This window comes from Primulina tabacum, chromosome 5, assembly GCF_025594145.1.
Source record: "Primulina tabacum isolate GXHZ01 chromosome 5, ASM2559414v2, whole genome shotgun sequence".
In the NCBI taxonomy this organism is placed as follows: domain Eukaryota; kingdom Viridiplantae; phylum Streptophyta; class Magnoliopsida; order Lamiales; family Gesneriaceae; genus Primulina; species Primulina tabacum.
Genome location: NC_134554.1, coordinates 23,200,442 through 23,225,697, shown reverse-complemented (window position 1 = coordinate 23,225,697; position 25,256 = coordinate 23,200,442). Strand labels below are relative to the sequence as shown.

The 25,256-nt window shown below is 38.6% G+C and overlaps 1 long non-coding RNA gene across 1 annotated transcript; it reads right to left on the bottom strand.

The window, feature by feature from the left end:
• Positions 1-22,907: 22,907 nt before the first annotated feature.
• LOC142547325 (uncharacterized) lies at positions 22,908-24,429 on the bottom strand. The gene is made up of 3 exons (XR_012820658.1): positions 23,575-24,429; positions 23,240-23,465; positions 22,908-23,090 (listed from the first exon to the last, which is right to left on the bottom strand). It is a non-coding gene; the product is annotated as an uncharacterized LOC142547325 (long non-coding RNA).
• Positions 24,430-25,256: the final 827 nt, after the last annotated feature.

Here is a 25,256-nt window from a genome sequence, read left to right as displayed (position 1 = left end):
GCTTGGACTCCAAGAGAAAGATGATCAATCCTGGCTATAAAAGCATCGAGGGCTTCATGTCTCCCAGAGATAGGATGAGGTGTCGGGGCCTCATGTCTCCCAGACTTGAGATATGTTGTCGGGGCTTCATGTCTCTCGGGCTTACTGGATAACTAGGGAACGAAGCCCTGGGCCAGGGTACGGGTCCCTTGACTTAATGAATGTTCGAAGTGCGGAGCCCCGAGCCAGGGTACGGATCCTTGGACTTACAGAATGGTCGAGGTGCGGAGCCCCGAACCAGGGTACAGATCTTTGGTGACAAGGCCTCATAACTCCCGAACTTTAAATATGGTGACAAGGCCTCATAACTCCCGGACTTTAAATATGGTGACAAGGCCTCATAACTCCCGAACTTTAAATATGGTTTCGGGGCATGATATCTCCCAGACTTTAAATATGGTGTCGGGGACTCATATCTCCCGGTAGAGTGAAACTTCTCTAGTTGAGCTAAATTAGGTGACTAATATAGCTGTATGCTATTGAGTTCATAGAAAATACTTTTCCACGTCAATCCGGAATAGCTGCTAAGCTTCGAGCACATATGAAAATCCCTAGATAAAATCTTAGTGTCGAGCTGGTCGAACTTATTTTTGAATGGAAACCATATCTACGTCTTGAGCTCAATTTCCAAAAGATGCGCCAAAGATGCGTTCCATGTAGATTGGGTGAGCAGGGTCGCGGTAATCCACCGGATCGGATAAGAGTTTTTTGTTTAGGAAGATGAGCAAGGGATATATCTTCAAATGTAACTTGCAAACAAGGAAATGAACACGTGAATGGACGACGGAGGGGTGTCCGGCGTGGCCACTCCGATGCTTAGTCAGCAGGTGAAGGATGAAGAAGAAAAGCTGTATATGTGAGTGAATATATGTGAATTCTCGAAAGTCCGGAATCATTCAAATAAAAAAAATACATACCTGCTATTTATAGGAGGAAATCCCATGATTACCTTGTTTGTTGTGCAGACTTACTACTTAGGGTAAATGGCTGCCTATATCCTACTTCTGACAACTTGTTCTGACACGCCAACCCCTGTGGTTCTGATAGTAATGATTGTCAAGTATAAGGTGTCTCATACTGATGTACTCGAGTGCAGTGCTATTGCCGATGTAACTCGGGTAGAATGCCTCCTGGGAATTTTTCTGAGAGCCCGGGCTTCTGGTAGCCCGGGGAGAAGATGTCCCGGGCATCCATCTACCCGGCTTCTGAAAAATTCATCCTGCAGATTGACCCTAATTTGAGATATCCATTTAATATCTCGGGTCATGGGGTATCAAAGAAAAGATGCATAGTGGAGCTTTTTCAAACAATCTCAAAAAACAATATGTTTCCAATACAGTTTAACATTGGACAAAAGATAACAAATGACTAGTTGTAGGACAATGTATTTGAAGGTTAGCTGTTGTAGGAATGTAGTCTTTGGATGCACACCACATAAATGTACGTACTTTAGGCGGGATTCGGAGGTGCCAGAGCGTTTTCCACCAATCTTGGTTATGGAGCATGGATTGGAATGTGTAGTGCCCGAATTCCGTACACGTATAACCCATGCATTTATTTAATTATTAGAGCATTTATTTAAGTTTAAATTGAGTTTTAACCATGCATGATTTATTTAAATGTATTATTTTTAAATTATTCATGTTTTTGTGATGCACGTTAAAATGTTTTTCGAGTTCATGTTTCAGGCGATTATTCGAGGCGGGAACGAGGATTGAGACCGGTGACGAGTTTGGCAAATTTTTTTTTGTGGTATCTTATTTTAAGTTAAGGATGGGCATTTTAATCAACGTATGTAGTTTTAATATTTTAAAAGCCTAAATTTAATTATTAGATGAATTTGAGGTTTCCTTAAAAATCTTTAAAGAATTTCCAATCGTGCATTTTAAACTTTAGTGGGTTAACATTTCATTAGAATTTCTAAGTAACATTTTTTTTACTAGCATTTGAATTAGCATTTTTATTTGTATGTTAATTATGTGATTAAGCAACTTAATTCTCCTAATTAATCACCTAAACACACGCACACACCCACTAACTCACGCACACATTCACGATAGCACACACATTCACTTTCATTTTCAGTTTTTATTTTGAGAGCAATAGATATTAGGGTTCTTGAGAGAATAGCAGCTGACCTTTCCTTTGTTCCCCCAGCAAGGTTTCGGTGATTTTATTGCCAGAAAGTCGAGCCGCAAGTCATCCCGGATCAACCTCGCTTCTTTCCTGCGTCGGTGTCGTCGTTTCGGTATTTCAAATCATCAAAAGGCACGTATATTCTATTATTGCTGCATTGATCTCGTCATATTATGCGTTGTGTTGTTATTTATGTGTAAAAATACATGTGCGATGCGTAGGAGTTTGAGCAATTACATTTAGAACACTTTTGAAACCATTTTAGATCTAAAATTTTTATTTTTGCTGTATTTTTAATTACTGCGATTTTTTGATCGCGTTTTTGAGAAAAATTTCAACATGAAAATTGTAGAACTTTTTGATACCTTCGATTTGACAGTAAATTCAAAATTTTTGGATAAAAATTGAGTGAGATATGACGTTTTTTGTGGGACTGCTCAAACTTCGTTTTAAAGAAAATTATGTATTGATGGGTTCTTGAGATTTTATTGTTGCAGGCTTCGTTGGAGATCGACGGGTGATCGTTGCTGCGTCTAGGTATGCGTAGTACGATGTTGGGATATTATTTGATATGCCGTTTAGTGTCGATAGGTACGCGAATGCATTAGAAGTCGTAGGAAACAAGTTGGTGTCAATTGCCACGTTTTTGAATTGTATGTGTCATAGGTTGGCAATCGTTGCTTTGGGTGCTTGTACAAAGTTAGGTCGATGTTATGGCATGCTAGGATGGGTCTCGGGGTGTCGGTTCATGGTCCATACGATCGAGTCTAGAATGATAAGCATAGCATGTATTGGAATTTCGTGAGTTTACAGTTCCCGCAGGTACACGGACCCGGACACGGACCTTGGCACGGAGTCCATGCCTTCGTTTTCTCCTTGATGCCATTTTTACGAGCCTACACGGACCCCCACACGGACCTTGGCACGGGGTCCGTGCCTTTCCCCTTCTGCACGACAGATTTTACCGAGTCTACACGGACCCGGAGCCGGACCTAGGCACGGGGTCCGTGTTCCCTCCTTTTGTTGGTACTTTCTTTGCGCACACACACGGACCCATACACGGACCCAGTTCCGGGGTCCGTGCACTTCATGTTTTGGGAAAAATTAATTGTTTGCTTTGGGATTTCGTGTGAGGGTTTAGTACATTGATTTAAAGGAGGTTAATTCCCGAGTGTTTTAGAACGTCTTAAGTTATTTATGGAGTTTGGTGGTGAGCATGAGTACCTATGTCTAAGCAATGCAAGTTAAGTATTTTGAATTCAGTTAGTTTGTGCAGCAACGGCCCCAATCGAAGTCCAACGAATCCTCAACGCCAAGTAAGTATGTTTGACGTGCAAAGAAAATATTTTCAAGTTTTTGAGGTATGCGAAATGTCTTGTGGCCAATGTATGTATGGGGTTGGAAAGCGTTAAATCATGAACGGGGACCAACCCACCCCGTTAAAGCATGAACGGGTTTAGATAAGGATTGGAAAGAGTTAAAGCATGAACGAGGACCAATCCACCCGTTAAAGCATGGACGGGGATCTCATGTATGTGGCAGTGGGTTCACCCCTGTCATCCCAGTACTGTGGTTTAGTCTGATCAGGCGATTATGTTATGGGTCACTTGCATTGAAACATATCTCTACGCAAAATTATGAAGTTCATGTATGTTTATGTATGTACAAGTATGCAAGCATGTTTATGAAAGTTTTTACGTTATGTCACGTCTATGTTATGTATGAATGTTCAAGGTTACTTCAAGTTCAAGTTTCAAGTATGTATGTTCTATTTTTAGGCTGCATGTGGTTTTACTGTGTATTATTCGTTATTCCCAGTTTATACGTGTTGAGTCCTTAGACTCACTAGGCTTGATCGATGCAGGTGAGGATGTTTATGAGGAGGCTGGAGGTGGGGACCAAGGAGCAGGCTTGGACTGAGCGGGAGGCTAAACTCGAGGACCGCCCACGTTTTGAAATTTTTATGAAATGATCAAAAACTCTGATTTTATGTCTTGATTTATGATGCTTTGAACAAGTAATTTCTTTAGCAAACTTTGTATCTGATAACAATTTGAAAGGGGATTTTATGTTTAAAAAAATTTTGAATTTTTCCGCAAATTACTTTTAGTAGTAAAAGTACGGTACGTTCCAGAATGGATGAGTTTCAGCACTATTATTCTCCAACATGTATCTTGCCTTAACTGAATATCTACCACCAACATTGCTCGACCAAAATATTATGTCTATATTTTTGCTACGGTTCAGAGGGGTATCCAAGATTGCTTCTACTTTATGAGCCATAAAAGGTTTTCCATTTTGAAGTAATTGTCTAGTAAATTATTTATCCACTTTCGTTAAAATACTCTGCCCATCTCCTACTCTCCAACAAATCCTTTTTTAATGTGTTCATGACCCTATAACAAGTGATTAGTCTGGATCTTTTGACTGGAATAATTTCAAACAACAGAAGCAGGAAGTCGAGGCTGGGATGAATCTTTTATCCGCAAGAGTAAATTGCTCGTATAACAGTGATCTACGTTGACGACAATTGTATTTAAGATACAAAGACTTTGAATCAAGAGAATTCAGCACTAAAACTCATGATAACATCAAACGAAATATGCAGAACTTACAATTATACAATGAAAGAGAAGGGACATGCAGCAAAGATGCAAAACAATATGAGCAATGCAGATGGAGGGATTATTTGTAACCTATACAGCAGTTTAATAGAAGCAGCAAAACCTTCTGGATACGAGCGCACATTTCTGTGAAAGGCCAAAGGATGCACTGTTTGATCCGAACGCAGCCTGTCTGCTGTGAAGGCTAAAGGACGCACTATTGGGTCTGAACGCAGGTGATAGACTAAAAAACACAAAGATTTCGAATGGGTGCAGTTTTTAAATAAAAATTAATTTTCAAATTAATTTTGTCCAAAAAGATTATACGGTTAAGAGACCTGACCTGACCTCACCGAGCCGGCCGGCCGTGCGCGTGCGCGTGTATGTTTTACCGAGACCCAGCCTATCAGCATCTTTTTTGTTCCAAAAACTTTTGGTGTCACTAAGGATCCAATCCCATAGTTCAAACTTAGAATTAATATGAAGAGTACAACCTTCTGGATACGAACACAACTTTCTGTGAAAGGCCAAATGACGCACTGTTTGATCCGAAAGCAGTAACATGTAATAAAGTGTAGTTCGATATTTGTAGCATATTCAACAGTTGCGTATAAGACGCGAAAAAATATGAGCAATTAATCATCTGTTTTAATAATTATATATATTAATAAAGTGTTAAAACTATAATGCAAGTAACATGTAGTTCAACGTACAAAGTTATTGTTTTTTAAGCATTAAGCTGTAGGTTCAATTCATAATTGAGTCTTTTTTATATTTATTTTTTTAATTCATATATCAAAATTCAAGTGTAGTCCATCGATATTTTTTATAATTACATTTTTATCATCATTTAAATATAAAACAAATGAATTATAAAAAATAATGTACAAGAACGCAGCAACACACGTGTCGGTGCACTAGTAAATATAATTAACGAGCAACCTCATATGACAAAGATGATTTTATACATATTTATGCTTAAATTCACATGTTCTATGATCAATCTTAGCCACATTATACTATATTTGCGAGATATCATGTCCGGATTATCATATTTTGCACTAATATTATTGTTGATAGAGTAATATGCTAGATAGACCAAAATCAAATTAACAAGAACATTATTTCATTTCTCAACTCTTACTCATCAAATATACATGTCAAGTGATAAGACAACACATGTTTTCTACATATTTATGCACAAATTCTCATGTTTTATGCTCGATTGTAGCCACATTATATCATATTAGCAAACTATTATGCATGAATGATCATATTTTGTACAAATAATGTTGTTCATATGTTCGTATGCTTCGTAGACAAAAATGGTGGTAATATTATCTTACTCATTAAATATGTATATGTGAATTGTCCTTTCTTTTTTAACTTTAAAATCTAATAAATACTAGAGAATTTTTTATTTTTTTTATAATCGTAAACAATGAAATTTGAAACCCTCATTTAAAAATAAATTCAACATTTAAAAAAATCTTAATCTTAAATACATAAAAATCCACAAATCGTCATCCACAAAATCGTACATCAATTTAAAATAATCCAATGAATCCTTCAAAATAATCATAAAATCTTTAATAAAATAATCCTCAAATTATTTACTTTAAAACTTTATTCTTAAACTAATGCGGGAAAAAAAAGTCCCTCGGGATTGTAATGCCGGACCCAATCCATTCAAGCGTCAGTGCCTCCCTGAAAATCATCCTCACCTGCGACCAACGTAGTTAGCCTAATGACTCAGCATGTTCTAACCATACGTAGCAAATAAATACAGGCATATGCAGCTTTAAAATAAATCTTTTAGTAAAATGAGCTGGCATAAAAACTCGTAAGCATAAATCATTTGCGTAGATCAATTTAGCGTATAACATCATAAATCATTTCCTCATCATATATTATTTTGGGTGAAGTTTGATTCTTGAAAGTGACTATCCTTTATCATTCATCCTCTAGTAAACTGATTAGTCTATATAGACAAAGTACCTGGGGGCGGGGCGTCACCAATTCTCGTCACTGGGCTGTGGCCAAATATGGAAATACGCTTGATCGCCAAGCTTCCTCTGGGGCCTTCTCCTATAAACAAGCTCCTTTTGGGTGAGCAGGGTCGAGAAAATCTACCGGATCTGATAAGATTTGTGTTTAAGGAAAATGAGCAAGGGATATATCTTGTGACGAAGGTATATTTTTGTACAATATGGCCGCGATCGTGTCCTGCAAACAAGAAGATGAACTCATGAAGGGGCGCCAGATGGGTTTCCGCATTGACCACTCTGATGCTTAAGTTAGCAGGTGTAAAAGAGGAAGCTCTTTAGAGAAAATATTGCTACTGGTATGAATAGGTGTGTGCACCCATGTTTAATGTAGAATGAACCTGATATTTATAGGAAAAAAGATGGTAATGACCTCGTTTTCAATGTCCACTTACCACTTATAGCCATGTCACATCAACTTCTTGTCCTTTCCATCACGTCAAATCAGTATGATTCTCTCAGGTATGCTTATCGAGGTAAGATTCTACATGTTCTTGCACTCGAGTGTGGCACTACTATCGAGGCTTCCTGGGTAGTGAGTCATCAACCGGGAATTTGCCTGAGAGCTCGAGCCTCTGGTTGTCCGGGTGGATGACTTCCCGGGTACTTACTTGCTTTACAACTCATGAGCCCTTTCCGTCATCCTACCATGATCCGGGCTAGAATCATACTCACTGTACCGAATCAGTCTTTCTTGGACTCCAACAGAAAGATGATCAATCCTGGCTATAAAAGCATCGATGGCTTCATGTCTCCCAGAGATGGGATGAGGTGCCGATGCCTCATGTCTCCCAAATTTGAGATATGGTGCCGAGGCCTCATGTCTCCCGGGCTTACTATATGATTAGGGTACGGAGCCCTGGGCCAGAGTATGGGTCCCTTGACTTAATGAATGTTCGAGATGCAGAGCCCTGAGCCAGAGTACGGATCCCTGGACTTACAGAATGGTCGAGATGCGGAGCCCCGATCCAGGGTACGGATCTCTTGACTTACAGAATAGCCTGGGCCTCATATTTCCCGGGCTTTAAATATGGTGACGGGGCCAAATATCTCCCGTCTCTAAATATGGTGTCGGGGCCTCATATCTCCCGAACTTTAAATATGGTGTCGAGGCCTCGTATCTCCCGGACTTTAAATATGGTTCCAGGGCCTCATAACTCCCGGACTTTAAATATGGTGTCGGGGCCTGATATCTCCCGGACTTTAAATATGGTTTCGGGGACTCATATCTCCCGGTAGAGTGAAACTTCTCTAGTTGAGCTAAATTAGGTGACTAATATAGATGTATGCTACTGAGTGCATAGCAAATACTTTTCCACGCCAATCCGGAATAGCTACTAAGCTTCGAGCCCATATGAAATCCCTAGATAAAATCTGAGTATCGAGCTGGTCGAACTTATTTTTTAATGGAAACCATATCTACGTCTTGAGCTCAATTTCCCAAACATGCGCCAAAGATGCGATCCATGTAGATTGGGTGAGCAGGGTCGGGGTAATCCACCGGATCAGATAAGAGTTTTTTGTTTAGGAAGATGAGCAAGGGATATATCTTCAAATGTAACTTGCAAACAAGGAAATGAACTCGTTAATGGGCGCCGGAGGGGTGTCCGGCGTGACCACTCTGATGCTCAAGTCAGCAGGTGAAGGATGAAGAAGAAAAGCCACATATGTGAGTGAATATACGTGAATGCTCAAAAGTCCTGAATCGTTCAAATAAAAAAATACATACCTGCTATTTATAGGAGAAAATATCATGATTACCTTGTTTTCTTTGCACACTTACTACTTAGGGTAATATGGCTGCCCATATCCTACTTCTGACAACTTTTTCTGACACGCCAACCCCTGTGGTTCTGACAGTAATGATTGTCAAGTATAAGGTGTCACATACTGATGCACTCGAGTCCAGTGCTATTGCCGAGGTAACTCGGGTAGAATGCCTCCCGGGAAAGCCTGGGAAGAAGATGTCCCGGCCATCCACCTGCCCGACTTCTGAAGAATTCATCCTGCAGATTGATCCTGATTTGAGATATACATTTAATATACCGGGTCATGGGGTATCAAAGAAAAGATGCATAGCGGAGCTTTTTCAAACAATCTAAAAAATAGTATGTTTCCAAATACAGTTTAACATTGGACAAAATATAACAAATGACTAGTTGTAGGACAATGCATTGCAAGGTTAGCTGCTGTAGGAATGTAGTCTCTGGATGCACAGCACATAAATGTACGTACAGATTCGGAGGTGCCAGAGGATTTTCCACCAATCTTGGTTATGGAGCATGGATTGGAATGGATGAGTTTCAACACTATTATTCTACAACATGTATCCTGCCTTAACTGAATATCTACCACCCACATTGCTCGGCCAAAATATCATGTCTATATTTTTGCTACGGTTCAGAGGGGTATCCAAGATTGCTTCTACTTTATGAACCATGAAAGGTTTGCCACTTTGAAGTCATTGTCTAGTAAATTATTTATCCACTTTCGCTAAAATACTCCGCCCATCTCCTACTCTCCAACAAATCCTTTTTTAATGTGTTCATGACCCCATAACAAGTGATTAGTCTGGCTCTTTTGACTGGAATAATGTCAAACAACAGAAGCAGGAAGTCAAGGCAGGGATGAATATTTTATCCGCAAGACGAAATTGCTCGTATAACAGTGATCTACGTTGACGACAATTGTATTTAAGATACAGCGACTTAATGCAGAACTTACAATTATACAATGAAAGAGAGGGAAATGCAGCAAAGATGCGAAACAATATGAGTAATGCAGATGTAGGGATTATTTGTAACCTATTCAGCAGTTTCATAGAAGCAGGAAAACCTTCTAGATACGAGCGCAACTTTCTGTGAAAGGCCAAGGGATGCACTGTTTGATCCGAACGTAGCATGTCTGTTGTGAAGGCTAAAGGTCGCATTATTGGGTCTGAACGCAGATGATAGACTAAGGAACACAAAGTTTTCGAATGTGTGCAATCTTTAAATAAAAATTATTTTTCAAATAAATTTTGTTCAAAAATATTAATACGGTCAAGAGACCTGACCTCACCGATCCGAGCCGACCGACCTTGCGCGTGCGCGTGTATGTTTTACCGAGACTCAGCCTATCAGCATCTTCTCTGTTCCAAAACCTTTTGGTGTCCCTAAGGGTCCAATCCCATAGTTCAAACTTAGAATTAATAAGAAGGGTACAACCTTCTGGATATGAACACAACTTTCTGTGAAAGGCCAAATGACGCACTGTTTGATCCGAACGTAGTAACATGTATAAAGTGTAGTTCAATATTTGTAGCCTATTCAACAGTTGCATATAAGACGCGAAAAAATATGAGCAATTTATCATCTGTTTTAATAATTATATATATTAATAAATTGTTAAAACTTTAATTCAAGTAACATGTAGTTCAACGTATAGAGTTTTTGTTTTCTAAGTATCAAGCTGTAGGTTCAATTCATAATTGAGTCTTTTTTCTATTATTTTTTTAATTCATATATCAAAATTGAAGTGTAGTCTATCGTTATTTCTTATAATTACATTTTGATCCTCATTTAAATATAAAACAAATGAATTATAAAAAATATTGTACAAGCACGCAGCAACATTCGTGTCGGTGCACTAGTAAATATAATTAACGAGCAACCTCATAAGACAAAGATGATTTTCTACATATTTATGCTTAAATTCACATGTTCTATGATCAATCTTAGCCACATTATACCATATTTGCGAGAAATTATGTCCGGATTATCATATTTTGCACTAATATTATTGTTGATATAGTATTATGCTAGATAGACCAAAATCATAGTAACAAGTACATTAGTTCATTTCTCAACTCTTACTCATCAAATGTCCATGTCAAGTGATAAGACAACACATGTTTTCTACATATTTATGCACAAATTCTCATGTTTTATGCTCGATTGTAGCCACATTATACCATATTAGCAAACTATTATGCATGAATTATCATATTTTGTACCAATAACGTTGTTCGTGTGCTTCGTAGACCAAAATGGTGGTAATATTATCTTACTCATTAAATATGTATATGTGAATTGTACTTTCCTTTTTAACTTTAAAATCTAATAAATACTAGAGAATTTTTTCTTTTTTTTATAATCGTAAACCATGTAATGCGAAACCCTCATTTAAAAATAAATTCTACATTTAAAAAAATCTTAATCTTAAATACATAAAAATTCACAAATCATCAACCACAAAATCGTACATCAATTTAAAATAATCCAATGAATAATTCAAAATAATCATAAAATCTTTAATAAAATAATCCTCAAATTATTTATTTTAAAAATTTAATCTTAAACTAATGCGGAAAAAAAAGTCCCTTGGGAGTGTACTGTCGGACCCAATCAACTCAAGCGTCAGTGCCTCCCTGAAAATCATCCTCACCTGCGACCAACCTAGTGAATCTAATGACTCAGCACATTCTAACCATACGTAGCAAATAAATACAAGCATATGCAGCTTTAAAATAAATCTTTTAGTAAAATGAGCTGGCGTAAAAACTCGTAAGCATAAATCATTTGCGTAGATCATTTTAGCGTACAACATCATAAATGATTTCCTCATCATATATTATTTTGGGTGAAATTTGATTTTTGAAAGTGACTATCCTTAATCATTCATCCTCTGGTAAACTGATCAGTCTATATACACAAAGTACTTGGGGGTGGGGCGGGGCGTCAGCAACTTTCGTCACTGGACTGTGGCCAAATATGAAAATACGATCGTCGGGCTTCCTCTGGGGCCTTCTCCCATAAACGGGCTCTTTTTGGGGCCTTTTTCCTCACGATATCCTCACTTTTATCTTTATGTCACAGTCAATTCACATCATTCAAAATATTTTTCCTCTTCCTTTGTTTATAAAATATAGTTTTTCCAAAAGTCGTAAAATATCATTTTCAGGAAAAATCATACAACATTTGCATATATCATAAAAATATCATATTTTCATCATAAACATCTTAAAATATCATTTAGCATGTGTTACGATTCATCGGGACACTGCCAGACCTCTCTAACTACCCTGGACGTAAAATGACCATTTTACCCATGAACTCCAAACTTCTCGATTTTGACTTTTTCTTAATTTTCTTGACTCAAGCCTATCCCAGACCATCATATAACCTTATTTTTTACTTCTAATAATTTTCTTAAATGTAAACTCAAGTCTTTCGATTTAATTACTTAATAGATAAATTTTAAACTCGAATTAATTCCAAACTTAATATTTTCTTCCCAAATTTTAAACTTAATCTTTCCATCCCTAAACTACCTCCGTGAACCATGAACCAGCCCCCGTGAACCATGGTTCGAACCTCATCTCCCTTTCTATCCATTCTCGAACCCTTCATCCACTACCAAGCCGTGCGCCCTATTCTATCGAGCCACCCTCGAGCCCTCTTAGATCAGATCATGACCAGACCCTAGCATACCCTCCTGGACTCTACCTGAACCAACTTGGACCATCCATAGTCGGCCAAGTCTCTCCTGCTCATGGCCCGCACCCATGAGCCTTAAAACCATTCCCAAGGCTGCGGCTTCCTCCTGCCTCTCGAGCCGTCCACCACAACCACCTCCTACCCTCTGGACACGACCATGACAGGGCCAAGACTGAGCCTGGTCGAACCTTGGTACGGTTGTGGTTCAGCCGTTCCATGCTTCCTCAAGCAACTCTCGAAAACCCTAGCCCCTTCGAACCTTACCCATGAGCCTCTCCCATGACGTTGTCTAGCCTATGTTATTTTCTTAGACGACCTTATAAAAATCCCAATTGGTAATATATCTACGATTATTGCGCATATATGTGCATATTCTTTCAATCAAGAAGTTAAAACGAGGGAAGTTCTAGAATGTTGTCTGTGGATTTCTAACAAAGGAAAGCACCTTACTATGCCATTTTATTGATTAAAGTTTTGTGCTGTTTGTAATAGAAAATTCTTACAATGAAATATATTTTCATATTATCACAATCGAGTCTGGTTTGATAGGACCAGGGGCATGCTTTACGTCTGCCTTCAGCAAGTACAGAGCTACCATTTTCCTATTCCTTTAACTTCTCCCTATGGCAGCGTTCCCCCTAGAACCTATAACACAAATATGTCTAAATATTAAATAATTTGACCCAAATATTTTTCATGCTTAAAAGGTAAATCATGTATACTATGATTTGAATGGTACGAAAAGAAAGTTTATAAGCTTGTCTTTGCATTAAAACGCTCGAAAATTCGATCATTGGCGCGGGTTGCGTAGAGGAGCGAACGGATGACGAACAACCTTGGATATTTGCTCTCCAATTTTTTGAAAATTTCAGTGTGTGATATATGTGTTTTTTGGCTGAAAACTACGAGTCTAGAGTCCTAGTTTTGATCTTATAATTTTCGAAAATTCATGTGTTAAAAGTTACGGTTTTTAAGTTTTTGGTTTTGGGAATAATTAGGCCCAAGAATCCTAGGTAAATTAGGACCATTAAGGTCCAATTAATTATAAAATAAAAGTTTACAAAAATCGTTTTCAAAAATAATAACTTTCGGGTCCATAAAATTTCTTTGTTTGACTAAAACCGACTTCTCGAATAAAATAAGGCTCAACTCATAAAATAATTTGGACTCCAATATTTTCAAAAAAATTTCATCATATTTAATCACATTATCGAGCCTTAAAAACATTTATCGAAAAAAATGTTTTCATCTTGGTCGGCCTCGATATCCTTTCCCCGGTCTAATATCAAATATCCGGACAAAATCCTTAATTTCGTGAAATTATGCAATTTAAACATTTAATAATATAAAATATATCATTTAAGCATTAATAAAATAAATAAGAAAATTTTAAATAATTTTCACGCATGAGGCGTGGACTGATTTTTGGACGTTACAATATGAGTTAGTACTAATACCTTGCAAATATAGTATAATGTGGCTATAATTTGATATGGTCTTGTATTTTTTAGAACAAAATAATGAGTTTCTTATTCATTAAATATATATATGACATAGTAAGATAAAGGTGGTTCTCCTATATATTTATGCTCAAATTCTCATGTTTTATACTTGATAAATATATTTTTCTAATCATACTCATTATATATGCACAAGAGTTAATAATACGACAAAGAGTATGTCTCTTGTGATATGGTTTCACGAATCTTTATCTGTGAAACAGATCAACCCTACCGATATTCACAATAAAAAGTACTACACTTAGGCTATGTTTGGTATATAGGATAGGATAAATAATTAGATTGATGACAAAACTCAAGGTAATGATATGTAATGTGTTGTGATAAAAGATGTTTTGTTTGGTAAGATTTTAATGAGTATGATAAATTTTATATATTTTTTTTGAGACAAAAATATCTCTAAACTAGCATTGATCGGTCACCTCACCCCAACATGCACCAACAAATCATTTGATATCAAACTAGAATTCAAAATTCAAAAGGTGAAGACTTAGTCTTGAGTTATCCCCTATATCTTGCACCCACTTCCCTCACTCTCCTAACCATCATTCTCCCTCCCCCATGACCGAAATTCAGAGCTTATAGAGTAGAAAAATCGTGACCCTCATAGCCTAGAACAAGAGTGAAAGTCGAGAGCAAGAAAAGAAAAGGAGAGAAGCGCTCCACCTCCTCCGCGCCGTGTCGTCGTATTCTTTTCGTTTTTATTTCAAACGAAAACCAAGGCATGTCTAGATTCTTTCAAACCTCAATCAAGTCCTATTATCAATTATTTTCATTGCATGATCATGATTTCTTTGGCCATAAACCGAAATACACCAAGAAATTTCAGAAAAATATAACATGCAGATTTTCGGTTTCCATGACAAGCTTCACGGGTTCTCTTGTTTTGACGTTTCAGGTGGATGGCTCGACTCCAGGCTCCCAAGGCGGCTCCTAGACATGTAATAGGATGCATTAGGACCATGTTGGTCCATTCATTCAGTCCCCATGCTTGCTGGAAAAACCGAAATCACAGCAAGCTCCCCATAGGTGCAGAGTTGTGTTCGAAAATTCAGTTTTGTTGTCCAAGGGTAAGGATCTGATCATGGCTGTCCTAGGGGCCTATAGCCCTGGTTGGATCACTCCCCTAGCATGTCTAAGACGTGACTAAGTCGCCCTTTTGGTGGCTTGGTCCATGGCTCATCGGTTTTTACATAAAACATCAAGAACAGCCCCCTCCCCTCTCGGCCCCTTCGGTTTTGACAGCACATGTACTTCGAGTTGGTTGGTTTGGTGTGGATCTTGGTTGGCCTATGGTCCTTAGCCACGGTTCATACCATGCCCCTAGATGTCTAGATCGTGCCATGGTCAATCAAATGGCCACTGGAACGACACGAGACAGCAATCAAAACAAAACACTACACACGCACGCATGAGGGCCCTCGGTAAGAACTTTCGGGTGGTTGCTGGAATGAGGCGAATTGTGGCTGGCCTAGGGCCCTTAGCCATGGTTCAAATCATTCCTTGGGACGTTGTGGAGAGGCTTTGGTCGGTGGTTCAAGCCCCAATGGCCAAAAGTCTCGCAAACGACGCGATGCAAGCAAGGTTGCAGCTGCTGGAAATTTACAGCAAGTTGCTGTGTCGGTTCGGAGGCTCGTTTGAGCTCTTGGTTGGCTTTTAGCCTGTGGCCTTGGACTGGACAGTGCCTCATCAAGTTAGGAAGGTCGTGTTTTTGACCATTTGTGATTCGGATCATTTTTGAGGTCGTACGAGAATTTACGGTGCGATGTGCCAAATTGACTCTCGAAAGAGCGTTTCTTGTTTTGGCCTCCATTTCACCTAGATTTCGACCCTCATCATTTTAGGAGAATTAGTTCATAATTTTAAGCATATTTTAATCATGACTATACGTCGATTCAGTGTTGGTTCGGGTTGGTTCGGAGTCATGATTAAATACGAAGTCGGTAGACGTAATTGTCGCATTTTCAAACGTAAATTGCATGGTTGGTCAAGTTTAAGCTATTGCATATTTTTCATGACAGTTAGGTTGCAGCGAGCCTGGGGACGATCCAATCCAATCCAGTTGGTAAAATTACAGGATTTTTTTTCATTATGCCAGTTAATTAGATTACGTGCATGAAAAATAGAAAATATTTATTTTTGAGATTTATGCGATATGGCTTGTGGTCAATTCATTATTATGGGAGCATTATTTTATACGGTTGCCAGTGACCGATCAGTTCAGTTTGGTACCATCCGGTCGCCAGTAACCGGCCAGATTAGTTCAGTTTTATACTCCCCGGTAGCCAGTTACCGATCAGTTCAGTTCAGTGCAGAGGCCACAAGCGTAGACCATAATCTTAACAGAAAATTTTTACCAGTTATTTCAGTTCAGGGCTCCAAGGAGCAAACATTTTTACTATGATTTCAGTTCAGTTATGCACGTATTATAATTGCTCAGTACAAGTTATTTTCAGTATGCCTCATGACATGATATTTTATCCCATTCACATTTTACTTCAGTATTTACTCGTTACCTACGATATTTGCATGCTGAGTCTTTAGGCTCACTAGACTTGATTGTTGTAGGTACTGATGAGGCCAGGGCCGAGGGCGGGGACCAGTGAGCCAGCTTGGGTCGGCAGTAGTGGCACCCGAGGACCTCAGTTTCAGCACTTGCCATTTTTTTATGCTCAGACATTTTATCAGCTGTTGAATATTTTTAAATTGTTATTTTCGGCAAACTTTATTTTCTTCAGCTGTTATATTTTTTTAAAACATTGAACTTGATTCATCAGTTGATTTTATGTTTGAGGCACTCCATTTATTATAAAAGAAAAATTTTTAATTTTCGGCAAATTTTCAAGCAAGGATTTTCGGGCCTCGACAGTTGGTATCAGAGCGGTGGTTCTGTATAGGGTTACACTACTACTGACCACGAGAAGCTCACGAAGCCACGCCTTCGGTCTGTAAGTTTTACAGTTCAGCATTTTATTTAAAGCATGAATTATTTTGTCAGCATGCTTCCATGAAATAATTTCGACCAGATTTTCAGCATTTCAGTGTTCATTTAAAATAAATTATGGAATTATGCATGTTAGTTACGTATGAGTTATGTTGGAACAGTATGCCCCCTAGACGTCAAGTAGGACGCCCGAGAGGTAGTGGCGAGCACCGTCGCGAGGACGATGACGATCAGAGACAAGAGAGGCAGACACCTCCTCCTCCTCCTCACCTCCACCTCCACCACCTCCCCCACCTGACATGAGTGCCCAGATGCTAGCTGGGATGACGCAGTTCTTCGCACAGTTTGCGGGGAACAATGCTGTGGTGACTAGGCCGACAGGGCCAGAGGCTGTTTACGAGCGATTCATGAAAATGCGTCCAAAGGAGTTTTCTGGGACGTCTGACCCCATGATTGCCGAGGGATGGATCAAATCCCTCGAGGTTATCTTCGAGTTCATGGAGCTGGGAGACGCAGACCGAGTCCGTTGTGCCACATATCTGTTCAGTGGAGATGCCCTCTTATGGTGGGAAGGAGCGTCAGTAGCCCTGACCTTGGCTACACTGTCATGGACACGCTTCACGGAGGTTTTCTACTCCAAATATTTTGCCGAGGAAGTGCGCACCAGGTTGACCACTGAGTTCATGAGCCTGAGACAGGGAGACATGACGGTTACGGAGTTCATCCGTAAGTTCGAGAGGGGCTGTCATTTTGTGCCCCTGATCGCGAATGATGCCAAAGCCAAGTTGATGCATTTCCTGGTGGGTCTACGGCCGATCTTGCGCCGGGATGTTAGGGTGTCTGACCCTGCTACTTATGAGATTGCTGTCTCCAAAGCCCTAGCCGCAGAGCAGGATCTGCGGGATATCGAGAGGGATCGCCAGGGCAAGCGCCCAGTCCAGGTACCACACCGCCCTCCTCCTCATCAGCATCAGCAGCAGAACAAGAGGCCTTTTCATGGACCGCCTAGAAACAGAGGCCAGCAGCAGCAGTAGCAGCAGCGGGGACGCCCAGCCCCGAGGACTTATGAGCACCCAGTCTGTCCCAAGTGCTCACGCCGCCATCCTGGAGCATGTATGTCTGGCTCAGCAAAGTGTTTTAAGTGTGGCAGTCCAGACCACATGTTGCTGCAGTGCCCTCAGAGGAATCTCCCTACCCAAGGCAGAGTTTTTTCTCTCCATGCCGCGGAAACCAACCCGGAGACTATGTTGTTGACAGGTACCTTTAAACTTTAAGTTGTTATTTGAAATTCCGTGTTTTGGGAATAAGGATTAAGATTGAACTTAGAACTGTGATAGGATTGCATGCTCTACTCAGTAGTATTTTGAAGATTTAAGTTAGAAGAACTTTGACCATTGCATGTCCATAAGTTTAGTTCTTGTAGCTACTGGATTCAACTTAGAGCTCCGCTCTTTCAGGGAGAATTTTTATATCTGGTTCCGCTACCAAGGCCTTGATAGATTCAGGGGCCACTCACTCGTTTATTTCGGAGGTCTTTGCAAACTTTCTCAAGATCCAGACCATTGGGCTAAATACAGCCTTTTCAGTAGTGTTGCCGTCAGGCGAGGAGATGGCAGCCACCAATGTTATCCGAGATATAGACCTTGAGCTGCACAGTAATCTTGTTTATGCGGATCTGATTGTGCTACCTATGCCGGAATTTCACATTATCCTAGGGATGAACTGGCTATTGAGGAACAGAGTGTTGATAGACTTCCAGCGGAGATCTGTTCTTGTCCGACCGCCTGGAATGGAGCAGTTCTTATTTGAGCCGGACAGGTGCTTTCCTTTACCGCGCATTATTCCTTATGTTCAGGCAAGGAAGCTCATGCATAGAGGGTGTCGGGCATTTCTAGCGACCTTTTTATCTGTCCCCGAGGAACCCAGCCAGTCAGCCTCAGATGTTCCGATTGTCAGAGATTTTTTAGACGTTTTTCCCGAAGACGTCTCTGGTATGCCACCCGAGAGAGAGGTGGAGTTTTCCATTGAGCTTATGCCAGGTACGGCTCCGATATCCAAAGCGCCGTACCGACTAGCACCGACAGAGATGGCAGAGCTTAAGAAGCAGATACAGGAACTTCTAGACAAGGAGTTCATTCGCCCTAGCTTCTCACCTTGGGGCGCGCCAGTCTTGTTTGTTAAGAAGAAGGATGGCTCTATGAGACTTTGTATTGACTATCGGGAGTTGAACAGGGTTACATTGAAGAATAAATACCCATTTCCGAGGATTGAGGATCTGTTTGACCAGTTGCAGGGAGCTTCGATTTTCTCCAAGATTGATCTGCTCTCTGGTTATCACCAGTTGAGGGTGAGAGATGCTGATGTTTCCAAGACTGCTTTTAGGACTCGTTATGGCCACTACGAGTTCCTTGTGATGCCGTTCGGACTGACGAATGTGCCAGCGATCTTCATGGATCTCATGAATCGCGTATTTCAGCCGTACCTCGATCAGTTTGTGATAGTGTTCATAGACGACATTCTCGTCTACTCCAAGAATCGGGAGGATCACAGCAGACATCTGACCACAGTGTTGCAGACATTGCAGAAGCACAAATTATTCGCAAAGTTCAATAAATGCGAATTCTGGTTAGAGAAGGTGGCGTTCTTAGGCCACATTGTTTCCAGCAGTGGCATTGAGGTAGACCCAGTGAAAGTTGCAGCAGTCAGAGATTGGGTTGTGCCTCAGAATGCTTCAGAGATCCGCAGTTTTCTAGGCTATGAGGGTCACGATTTTTCTACTCTATAAGCTCTGAATTTCGGTCATGGGGGAGGGAGAATGATGGTTAGGAGAGTGAGGGAAGTGGGTGCAAGATATAGGGGATAACTCAAGACCAAGTCTTCACCTTTTGAATTTTGAATTCTAGTTTGATATGAAATGATTTGTTGGTGCATGTTGGGGTGAGGTGACCGATCAATTACCATCTAGACTAGGTGAGGATAAGGTTGATCATTAATTAAATGGTGCTCCCAAAAATAAAAGAATTATCCTACTAATTAAATACAAAGAAAGTGTCAAAGGTGTTGAGTTGGCTTATCAATGCTTAATCATCTAAGGGGCCGAAAATTCATCTAATAATACGACAAAGAGTATGTCTCTTGTGATATGGTTTCACGAATCTTTATCTGTGAAACAGATCAACCCTACCGATATTCACAATAAAAAGTACTACTCGTAGGCTATGTTTGGTATATAGGATAGGATAAATAATTAGATTGATGACAAAACTCAAGGTAATGATATGTAATGTGTTGTGATAAAATATGTTTTGTTTGGTAAGATTTTAATGAGTATGATAAATTTTATATATTTTTTTTGAGACAAAAATATCTCTAAACTAGCATTGATGACAATTTAGTTTATAAAATGATATTTGTAGTTTTCTATACTAATTTTAGTGTTAATATAGAAAATAGTGATGATGAATCGATTCACCTCCACAAACCAAAGATATATTGAATATATATATATATATATAAATATATAAATATAAATATTTTGTCATAACATGATGTGCGTGTATAATTACATACATTAAAATCGATTCACCTCCACGAACCAAAGATCTACCAACAACCGTGTCGTAACGCGAGATGTGTGTATAATTACATACATTAAAATATTAATAAAAAATAAATAAAAACGACAAATTTTTCTTCAAATTTTGCAGTAGTGAAAGTTTTTTTTTCTCATATTAATTTTAATTAGAGTAATATGAGTTTAATTAAAGTAATAAAAACGACAAATGGTTCTTCAAATTTTGCAGTATTAAAAATCATATTTGATAGTTTAAAATGTATTTAATTAAACTTATTTAGCAGTTTTCTATATTAATTCTTTCGACATCTTGGGGAAGAATCTACCGAAGTTATTTACTGAAGCTTTTCTATGTATTTGTTTTAGAATCCACGCGAAACTGTCAGCCATGTTTTCTGAACCAAATACCTTATCCTCTGAGCAACGGACCAGACTGTGGTGATCCTTTATACCATGGTTTCAGCTGTGATAACTCCACAGGTGTAATCAGCTTCCTCACATTGAGTGACAAATATCCAGTGATAGGCATTCATAAAGCAACAAATAGTTTTGTTATTCAATACAACTCTGAAGGTGATGTTGGATGTAAAACAGGAAACATATCAATCTCTTCCAAATAACATATGCACTAAGATTAGCCAAAGAGAAGTTAGATCTAGGAATCCAAATTTTTAACTTGATTTGAGGAGCCTTTTGACTAAGCTTAGCCTACCTTCATGACCATGACGCAAGAAAAGGGCCAATTTTCTCGGGTTATCAACCAACAACTCTGCAACAAGAAATTTTTCCTCTGTGCTTTGCTCTTGAATCACTTCTAATGCATCTAACGCTTTGTCCATTGCATTTTCCATCTTCTCATCAGTTGCTAGTTGTTTAACAAGGTTTGCTATAGAACTCTTGGTCACTTCTGCAACATTGTTGATGGTTGCAACGATGCTATATTCTTCTTCATTAACTTCTTACGTTTCTTTGATTTGACTTGTTGCTTGCAGTTTTCTTGAATGAGGGGATTTTTATGCCAGAAATAGAATCACCAGCTCCTTCAACAACACGAAATACGTCCTCAAGCGCAACCTCGATGTCATTAGATACTTTGTAATTCATATTAGGGACATCTTTAATAAAATTTGCAAAGTCCTCTGCATGTTCACCAGTTGCTCGATCAATTCCAAAAATTTCACGCCAATCATGGTAATACGACCATTTCCTGTGCCGCAAGAAACATACACTATTTTCTACCTGTAACAAATTAAGCAAAACTTGAGGAGACATTATTTTTTATAAAAACAAACTAGATAAAGAACAAGGATAAAGAAGATAAAGAATGAAAAAAAAAACTAAGCATAATCTTTTTTTAGAGCTAATCACTCAAGAAAGGTTTATTTTAATCTCGCCTATGGTTATACTCATGCTCCTGTACCTCCAAATCAGTACCCACATCTTCCTCCAGATCCAACATTCCCATTATCCTACCACACATAATACTGTACATTCCACACCCCTGAATTACCCATATCCTGGTTCAGCACCACCACCTCCACCCACTCTTGCGCCTTACCACCCACTACAGCATAGTTCTTTTATCCTTACTAGTACCATGCATACACATCTCCTCCTCCACCACCCTCTGCCCCTCCTCAGCCGAACCCAGAGACCTTTGGGAGTTTCCAAAATGGTTCATTTAGTGACCTCCATCATTAGTCATCTGGGAGGTTACAAATTATTCCAGCTATTAACCAAACAAACAACCATGTAAAATAATATCTTAATCATTGATTCCCATGCCTCGTTTGTAGCTTCAACCATTTTGTCTGTCTCATTCTAACCGATCCCACTTTTGCTTAAGATTGTCACCAAAGAACCATGTGTTTTCTTCCACACATGGATTTTTGAATTAATATGTGGATTGCCACGTAAGTCAGTATATGGGAACATTTTCTTCATCGCATCTTCTAAAAATGTTAAGTACCCACATTTAAATCCATTCTCACTTTTCCATCCATAGTTGATAGCGTCTTTCAATGCTTGAATAAGAACTTCTTCCTCGCGTGTACTCCAAGTACGTCGAGTCTTCCTCTATTTTCTTGCCTTTGTCACCAGAATTTGCGGAGCTTGCCCTAGACTCCATAGATTATATTCCTGAAAAACACTAAATAAATTATGCTAATTTAATTAGTGAACAATATGCAATATTATATGATAAATACAACTAACACAATATAATAACACAACTTGGATATATAACATTCATTGCAACATAATATGCACTAGTGTATCTAAATCGAATTGAACGTAAATACCAATGTAAGTGGTTAATACATGTTTCGGAAATGAAACTGTGTTTAAAACTGAATCACAACTACTGTGATAATGTCTACTAGTTGTGATACATGGACATTGCTAAGTTCTCTCTCCATATATCCCACATTTCAGATGACTCAAAATTTTCAATGAAATCATCTTCATTTTCATGGATCGGGCTATCTGTCTCCTCTTCAACTTCCTCAATAGGATCGTTAGGCATTTGAGATCGAATGAAGTTGTGTAACAAAATGCCGGCCAATATGATTTATTCTGCACTTCCAAAGGGTAAAACGAGGGACTTCGAAGGATAGCCCATCTCTTTTTTAGCAAACCAAATGCTCTTTCAATCACATTACGAGCTTGGTCATGTCTCCAATAGAAAAGCTCTTTGTAATTTTGTGGCCCAATTGAACGATTTCCCCAAGCATCCCTATGATATCGTACTCTTCTGTAAGGAGTCAAAAATCCATCTAAATTTGCATATCCATTGTCACACAAGTAATAACACCATGTTGTTATGGTTACATGGTAAGTAAGCAACATAAATTGATTTTATAATATATTGAAACAACATAAATATGTAAATGTTCATATGACCTCTTTGAATTTTTAGACCATCATCACGATTCACTGCATCACGGATAACTCTAGCATCTGTCGCCGATCCCTCCCACCCAGTAAGTGCATAAATGAAGTTCATATCACGGTTGCAAACCCCCAATACATTTACCGAAATAGTACCTTTTCTAGTTCAGTCTTTTGGTTTCTCCGAGGTAGGAACATGTACGCTAACTAATATACCGTCCAATGCACCAAGACAACCCTGCAAAATTTATCATACACAGTAATGTTACATGTCATTGAATAATGGTATGTGCAAAATAAAAAACGGAACAAGTGTTAACGAATATTAACAAGTATTTGTACATTACCTTAAACCATTTCCAAATTTCATTAGTGCAATTGTCGTCAACGGGAATAGGCTTAGCAAGTAGTATCGGATGCAACTTAAGAATTGATCGCAAAACTTCATGGAAATGAATGCTGATTTTGTGGCCACTACGCATAAAATCGTGACCAGTAATTCGATTTTTCTTATGATGGGCCAATATAGACAAAAATATTGCAACTTTCTCCTGAATCCGGACATATCTAGATTCTACCAGTCCTCCTACAGTAGTTAGCAAATAACACAAGTGTGCAAATGCATTTCGATTCATCCTCAAATTGACCACACATTGAACTTCTCCTATTTCAATAATTCGATACAAGTGGCTCATTTGCGCATTAATTCTTCGTGTTATATTGTATGAGGCTGGTGCTCTACTCTCCAAACGTCATCGTTTGGCAACTAACTTCTTGTATTGTAATGTTAAAAGACATAACATCACGAAAGACCGAAACATTATTTGGTGCAGCAACACTAAAAGTAGAATTTGTCGACGTTTATTGTCCATGTTTCTGATATTCTAAGAAAAATTATGATCAAATAAATCACCGGATTTTTACCAACACAATAAACAGAGATGAATGATTTCATTGAATCGAAGAGTAATCATATATTCACATGCCTCTGTATTTTGCAAAAAAAAAAAAGAATAGATTTTTGAACAGAGCTTGGAAAATATCTATGTACAAGTTTATTCTTGCATTCGAGTAAATATTATAATAAAGTATAAAAAAATGATCTTTCTTGGATTTATTTTCTCTGGGCTGGATGGATAGGATGAAATGCTGATAGAGATAATGGACCTTTGCTAGCAGACATTTCTACCACCACCCTCATCTTGCTTCAAGATTCTTGTAGCACAGTCAAAAACTAATAAAACCCCGTAATCCTACCTGTTTGATTAGTTATATTTTTTTTTTTCTCAACAATATTTATATTAATGCTTCAAAAACTTTGGAAATGTTAGTTTAATGTTTTGTGCTAATGGCATGTTCACAATGAATGTAGCGGGAGGGCACAAAACAGACAATCAAATACTTGAAACTCACAAGTTTTATTATGAAGGAGAACATCACATCACAGTCACGTGAGGAATGGTTGAAAACACACGTAGAGAAACAAGGAAACAAGCACTGAGAGAAACATGATCAGTTTTAACACCGAGAAAGGAAAACCAAGAACATAACAAGGCATTCAAAAATTATGTTTTACTTATTTATTATGAATAAAGTCACAAATTACAGCCTTTCAAGTTAATTTGAGTTCTATGCTTCTCGTGACAAGTCGATTTTGGCAATGGTAATGCAGCAACGAATATATTACATCTAGCATTTTACTCTATAAAATTAAAAAATCGTGGAGGGCTACCGCATCCACTGCCCTCCTATGGCTCCGTCTCTGCTTTTATATATAATGTTACAACATGAATATCGCGGAACATTGAAAAACGAATCAATGATGTTAACTGATACATCTTTTGTAGAACCCGTAAATCAGTCTACGTATAAGCCATGCATAATTCTAGATTTTTAAAATTTAATTGACTTCATTGCATGATTATTTTAAAGGCATTTCTTTGAAGTTAATTATTTTATTATTTCATGCAATAGTTTGATTTTTCAGTTATTTCAGTGAGGCCGGACTGGAGTTGGAGCTTTGAGATAG